Raw genomic sequence first — 6,782 nt, 5'->3', positions numbered from 1 at the left:
TGAACAGACTCAGAAGCAGAGTGGGCAGATCAAAAGACAACCTGGAAAAATGGCACAACCTAGAAGAATCCTCCACCTTGTGCGACTGTGGAGCAGAACAAACCACTCCGCATCTGTATGCTTGTCCACAATGCCCTGCCTCATGTATGGAGGAAGAATTGTGTAAAGCTACAGACAATGTGGTTGCTGTTGCCTGTTTTTGGTAAAAAAATTATTTAACCTCTTGTGTTCGCTCTATTTTTGTCAGGTTTATACTTATTTATGACACAAAACGAATAAATTGTTATACTTTCGTACAGTAGAAAGTAGAATGGGTGTTGTAATTTTACAAGGCCTTTCTCCTTCTCTGCCAAATTTATTAGTATGTTAAATTTTAATACTAGTTATTTGGGAGAAAGGAATCCTCTTCCTCTGGTTTCCACAGCCCTCTCTTGCCCAATCCCAAACCGACTGAGGCAAGCGAGAAACAAGGCTCAGTGGCTTGAGGCCTACACAGCCTCTCTTCCAAAAGCGCCGCCGAGGTCTGCAGGGGAGTCAAGAGGCTGCAAAAGAGGCCTCCTCAGGCGATGCTGTGCGTTCAAGCAAGGGCAAGGGGCAGAGACAGCCAGGGCATTCTTCAAACGCAGCCGTAGTTGTTCCTGGCTTCTCTCCGTCAAGGCAGGCCCTTTCCCCGCATCCACCAACTGCCTCGGTTTCGCCTTTTGCGAAAGACCTTTTGCGGCCACCGTAGGTCCTCACCAAGTGACTGCTCTCCAGGACGGGTAGGTGGGTTAGGGGGAGAAAGAGGGAAAAGGAACGCCAGAAGGCCGCGAGGGGGGCAAACTGCGCATGCGTGGCTGTCGAGGGGCCGCCGCTTGTGCTGGAAGCGGAGATGGGGGAGAAAAAGACCAACAAGAAGGGAGAGTGCGCATGCGTGCGCCCGAAGGCTGCCTAGAAGTCGAAACCGGAGGCCATAGGACAAACAAGGGGAAGCGCGCATGCGTGCATCCCAGGGCCACTTCTAGACCCCTGAGACAAGAGGCAGAAGGATCACGAACAGGGGAGACTGCGCATGCGTCTTGAGTGGTGCTTACATACTCTTAAAATTATCCATAACACCACTTTAACTGCCATTATTCACTTACAGTAGAGTCTCACTTATCCAAGGTAAACGAGCCGGCGGAAGCTTGGATAAGCTAATATGTTGGATAATGAGATATTAAGGAAAAGCCTATTAAACATCAAATTAGGTTATGATTTTACAAATTAAGCACCGAAACATCATGTTATACAACAAATTTGACAGAAGAAGTAGTTCAATATGCAGTAATGTTATGTTGTAATTACTGTATTTACTAATTTAGCACCAAAATATCACGATATATTGAAAACATTGACTACAAAAATGGCTTGGATAATCCAGAGGCTTGGATAAGTGAGACTCTACTGTATATGGAATATTGGGAGTAAATATTTCTCTGGCAATGAGTGCTGGTGTTCCCATGATTCCACAGCAATTAAATCGGTATCAAACTAGTTTAATTCTACAATGTAGATGCACCTTTAGACTATTTACATTTGTTGGGAAGTTTACCTGCCCCATTTCTTTAGATTTCTAAACCTTTGAATGTCTAAACATACCTGTAAGGCTCACAATTTGAGGACTGGAGGGAAAATAATGTGTATAGTTACACCACTTTCAAAAAAAATTCCCTGTATACCAGATACAGTATAGATAAAGACACCCAGAAGGTTGTCATCAAAAATGTAATTAAACTAGCAATTTAAAATACATTTAAGATAATAATTCTGTCAATCCTCCAAAGGGAAGCAAGGAGTGCGAGTTGGAGAAATTAAATGTGTTTTGTTATCTGCTATTTATCTCTCAAGCAGTTTATAGATTATTTAGATAGCATGGGGATTGGGAATGTTTGTTTCTCATTGGTTTAGCTTCAATTTGTATTCTTTCTCCCTTCCCCCTATTTTCCTTTTTCTTGTTTTAAGTTTGCTCTTAATGTGTTGTGGAAGGCTTTTATGGGCGGATTCACTGGGTTGCTGTGAGTTTTCTAGACTGTATGGCCATGTTCCAGAAGCATTCTCTCCTGACATTTCGCCCACATCTATGGCAGGCATCCTCAGAGGTTGTGAGGTCTGTTGAAAAACTATGCAAGTGAGGTTTATATATCTGTGGAAGGGCCAGGGTGGGAGAAAGAACTCTAGTCTGCTTGAGGCAAGTGTGAATGTTGCAATTAAATCACCTTGATTAGCATTGAATGGCCTTGCAGCCTCAAAGTCTGGCTTCTTCCTGCCTGGGGAAATCTTTTGCTGGGAGGTGTTAGCTGACCCTGATTGTTTTATGTGTGGGATTCCCCTGTTTTCAGAGTATTTGCTGTCCTGGTTTTAGAGTTTTTTAAATACTGGTAGCCAGATTTTGTTCATTTTCATGGTTTCCTCCTTTCTGTAGAAATTGTCCACATGCTTGTGAATTTCAATGGCTTCTCTGTGTAGTCTGACATGGTGGTTGTTAGAGTGGTCCAACATTTCTTTGTTCTTCATTAATACGCTGTGTCCAGGTTGGTTCATCAAGTGCTCTGCTATGGCTGACTTCTCTGGTTGGATTAGTCTGCAGTGCCTTTCATGTTGCTTGATTCATGTTCGGGCACTGCGTTTAAACCCCACTTGCATAGTCATAGGGAGGAGGGAGCAAGCTTGTTTTCTGCTGCCCTGGAGACTAGGATGCAGAACAATGGCTTCAAATTACAGGAAAGGAGATTCCACCTGAACATCAGGAAGAACTTCCTCATTGTGAGAGCTGTTCGGCAGTGGAACTCTCTGCCCCGGACTGTGGTGGAGGCTCCTTCTTTGGAGGCTTTTAAGCAGAGGCTGGATGGCCATCTGTCGGGGGTGCTTTGAATGCGATTTCCTGCTTCTTGGGAGGAGGTTGGGCTGGATGGCCCATGAGGTCTTTTCCAACTCTATGATTCTATGATTCTATGAAGAAAGTGGTTTCACTGTGCAGTGATTACATAGGAAATCCTGGAATCAGTTGGATAGTGATTACATAAACCACAGAGTACTGGTGCGCATTAAGAATTTTATTTTATGCACTTTTGTGAGAGTTCGTTAACTGGTAAGATACAGAATGGGGGATGCCTGGCTCGACAGCAGTACGTATGAAAAAGATCTTGGTGTCCTCATGGACAATAAGTTAAACATGAGCCAACAATGTGATGTGGCAGCAAAAAAAGCCAATGGGATTTTGGCCTGCATAAATAGGAGTCTAGTGTCTAGATCCAGGGAAGTCATGCTACCCTTGGTACGACCACACCTGGAATATTGTGTCCAGTTCTGGGCACCGCGGTTGAAGGGAGATGTTGACAAGCTGGAAAGCGTCCAGAGGAGGGCAACTAAAATGATCAAGGGTCTAGAGAACAAGCCCTATGAGGAACGGTTTAAAGAACTGGACATGTTTAGCCCACAGAAGAGAAGGCTGGGAGGAGATGTGATAGCCATGTATAAATATGTGAGGGGAAGTCTTAGAGAAGAGGGAGCAAGCTTGTTTTCTGCTGCCCTGGAGACTAGGATGCAGAACAATGGCTTCAAATTACAGGAAAGGAGATTCCACCTGAACATCAGGAAGAACTTCCTCATTGTGAGAGCAGCTTGGCATTGGAACTCACTCTCTGCCCCGGACTGTGGTGGAGGCTCCTTCTTTGGAGGCTTTTAAGCAGAGGCTGGATGGCCATCTGTCGGGGGTGCTGTGAATGTGATTTTCCTGCTTCTTGGCAGGTAGTTGGACTGGATGGCCCAGAAGGTCTCTTCCAACTCTATGATTCTATGGTTACTGCATTTTGAAGCTAGCTTCAAATTACATTGAATGGTCAGTGTATATGAGAATAGTGTTGTTGGAATGTAAATGCTGATCCCCACGGGAAGAATGAAGATATACCATATATATACAGTGACCATTTAAAATATACTTTGGCTTAATAAGATACCCAGGAGACCCACACCAGAAGCTTTCTCTGGAGATAATCTGATAATTGATAATCAATTTTTGGCTCATGTTTAAATTGTTGTCCACAAGGACTCCAAGATCTTTTTCACACGTACTGCTGTCGAGCCAGGCATCCCCCATTCTGTATCTTACCAGTTAATAAACACCCACAAAAGTGCATAAAAACTGAAACTTGATAATCAGAAGCACTCTCTTAACTTGTCCTCCTCTCTCTGTTTACTTTTTTTCTTTTTACATTCCTTTCCTGAATTTCTCTTAAAGTTTGGCATGCATGGCTTGGTAAATTATACACCGAACAATGAAAATAAAACTACCTTGTTTTCCTAGTTTATCAAGAGTTTAAATTTTGAAGAGGCAAGAACATGGCTGGAGGCACAAAGAGATGTCTCAGTAAATTATACTTAAGAAGATGGGGAGGAAAAAGAGGAGAATTTTGAGGTTACTATTTGTAAAATAACAAGAACAAATTAGCTACCAGTATGAGCTCGTTTGGCAAATCCTTTGACCTGGTGTGTTGGCAAGAGTATTAAATTCTTTCTTTCAAACTGTTCTCGTATATTAATACCATTCTTTGTCCCTACAGAATCTGTTAGTGCCTAATCTTTCACACATGTGTCACTTGTGATGAATCTACCAGTAGAAAGTTTGCAAGTATTCCAAGTATTCTTTATTATTTGTGCATCATTGATATTGTCATTATGTTAGATTTGTGGGTTATTGTGAGAGTGGGTTATTTTTGAAACAGAGCCAGTTGCTTGCTGGAGGTGTGGGGATAAATGAAGTGCTGGGTGGCTCCGAAGGCACAGTCCCAGATGAAGACTTTATAAAATTATCTTCACAGCTTTAGCATGTTAACAAGAACGTGGTGACACATAGAGAAAATGAGCTTGCTTTCAAACACAGTTTACCTCGTTATAGAAATGAAGTTGCAAAAAAGAACCCAACTAAGACTGCAAGCAAGAGGTTTGCATGCAATTAATTTAATTTGGTTATGATTACTACAAAATATTTAATATGATTTCAAAGAATATGTATCTTACATGATGTGAGGCACACTTGAGAGCAGAACAGAGATTTTTTTTAGAACACTAAAGCATTTTGGGCCATTTACAAAGGCTGTGTTTGGATCTATACTACAGCTATGAAAATAAGGCTGTGTTTCATTATCCAGGTGAAGGCCAAAAGGGGGAGCTATACAGAGAAGAATAGTCCATTTTACGGGGGAGTTGAATGAGGAAAACAATTTTCTCAATTTTTGCTGGTTATCCCCCCCCACACACACACACACACACCATTTCATAAATGAGGGTTGTTCCCACGATGGCGACATTGGTGAAGGAAATAACAAGAAAACGGGAAAATGTTTTTTCTCCTTCAAACATTCCTCCCTCCCATAAAATGGACTATCTTTCTCTGTCTAGCACCCCCTGTTGGCCTCTTCCCAGATAATGGAACAGTACCAAAAATAATAAGACAGCTTAGATGTATTTTATATGTAATTTAGTCATATCTGGCACAAGCACACAATTCAGTAGGATTTATTTATTGTTCCTTTATTTGTAAAATACCATTCCATATTCCTCTGGTGAGCTTAAGGCATCTTTGATAGCTCTCTTCCTCTTTGCTTTATCTGGCTCAATCAATTCTGTGAAGTCTCTGAGGAAAGCAGGAGGTGATATCTGGGATGTCCTTCTTGGTTTTGTTTTTTTGTGTGCCTAAACACTTATGGGAGAGATTTACGTTATTTTTGGTTGTTTGCTCTTCCTGAGCACATGGTCTAAGGAGACTTCTGCTGACTTGGTTTAAAGGACTTGCTTTGGAATGGAGATGGCAGCCGGTAGCTCTATATAATGACTATCTAAATCTTTGGCACACAACCTCTGGAAGCCGGCAATGTGCAACTTGTGACATATGCAGTCATGCCAATAAGAATTAGTACTATCTAAAAGTATAATTTATACATATAAGTACTCATGTATAAGTCTAGAAATTTTAAGCAAAAAAATCAACCCCCTCAAAACTGTTGACTTTTCCATTGGGTCAATGGATATGTTTTTAATTCTTTACTACAGAGGGACCATCCCCTTCTGTGATTAGAGTGGCAAAAGTCATTGGCTTAGTTCATCCTCGGAGAACTTAAAAGCAGCACTGTCCCCTCTACCATTTCCACCATGGTGCCACTTCTGACCTTGGCCTGAGAGGTAAAATATTGGCAGCAGGCAGAGACAGCCTGAGTCATTGGTGCTTTTCCTAAGTAATTTGTGCTTTTTCATCGCAGCAAAATGATCCTTGACTTACGTATGGATCACATCAAAAACCACAATTTTGGACTCCACTTGCCCTCGACTTATACATAAGGTCAACTTATATGTGAGTATATATAGTAACTGGTTGGATGGGGAAAGAAGAATCTATCATTTGCTGCAGTGTGTGTACAATATTTATCTTCTTGCCAGAAAACTTCACTTACTACACATGCATCAAGTGTCAACTGATGGCTTTCTTGGAAGAGAAACCCTACACACTGCAGTTGTGACTCAAGACTTTCCAATGCATCAGAAAAGGCTCAGCGAGGATTTAAACCAGGCATGGGCAAACTTTGACCCTCCAGGTGTTTTGGACTTCAACTCCCACAATTTCTAACAGCCAGTAAGTTAGCTAGGAGTTCTGGGAGTTAAGGTCCAAAACATCTGGAGGGCCGAAGTTTGCCCATGCCTGATTTAAACCCAAGTGACCTGTTGGAGATTAAAACTGGTAGAATTGGTTTGTTGATATGAATGGTCAT

The 6,782-nt window shown here is 41.9% G+C and overlaps 1 protein-coding gene across 1 annotated transcript in view; it reads left to right on the top strand.

Annotated features, from left to right (window-relative positions):
- Window positions 1-463: 463 nt before the first annotated feature.
- Window positions 464-6,782, top strand: part of cpq (carboxypeptidase Q) — a 196,060-nt gene continuing 189,741 nt past the window's right edge. The window contains exon 1 of the mRNA XM_003219519.4: window positions 464-761. The gene's annotated coding sequence lies outside the window, so the exon portion shown is untranslated. The remainder of the gene's footprint in view (window positions 762-6,782) is intronic.

The sequence above is a fragment of the Anolis carolinensis genome, chromosome 4 (genome assembly GCF_035594765.1).
Source record: "Anolis carolinensis isolate JA03-04 chromosome 4, rAnoCar3.1.pri, whole genome shotgun sequence".
NCBI lineage: Eukaryota > Metazoa > Chordata > Lepidosauria > Squamata > Dactyloidae > Anolis > Anolis carolinensis.
Note: the sequence above shows the minus strand (reverse complement) of the source record. Positions and strands in the feature narration are given on the sequence as shown.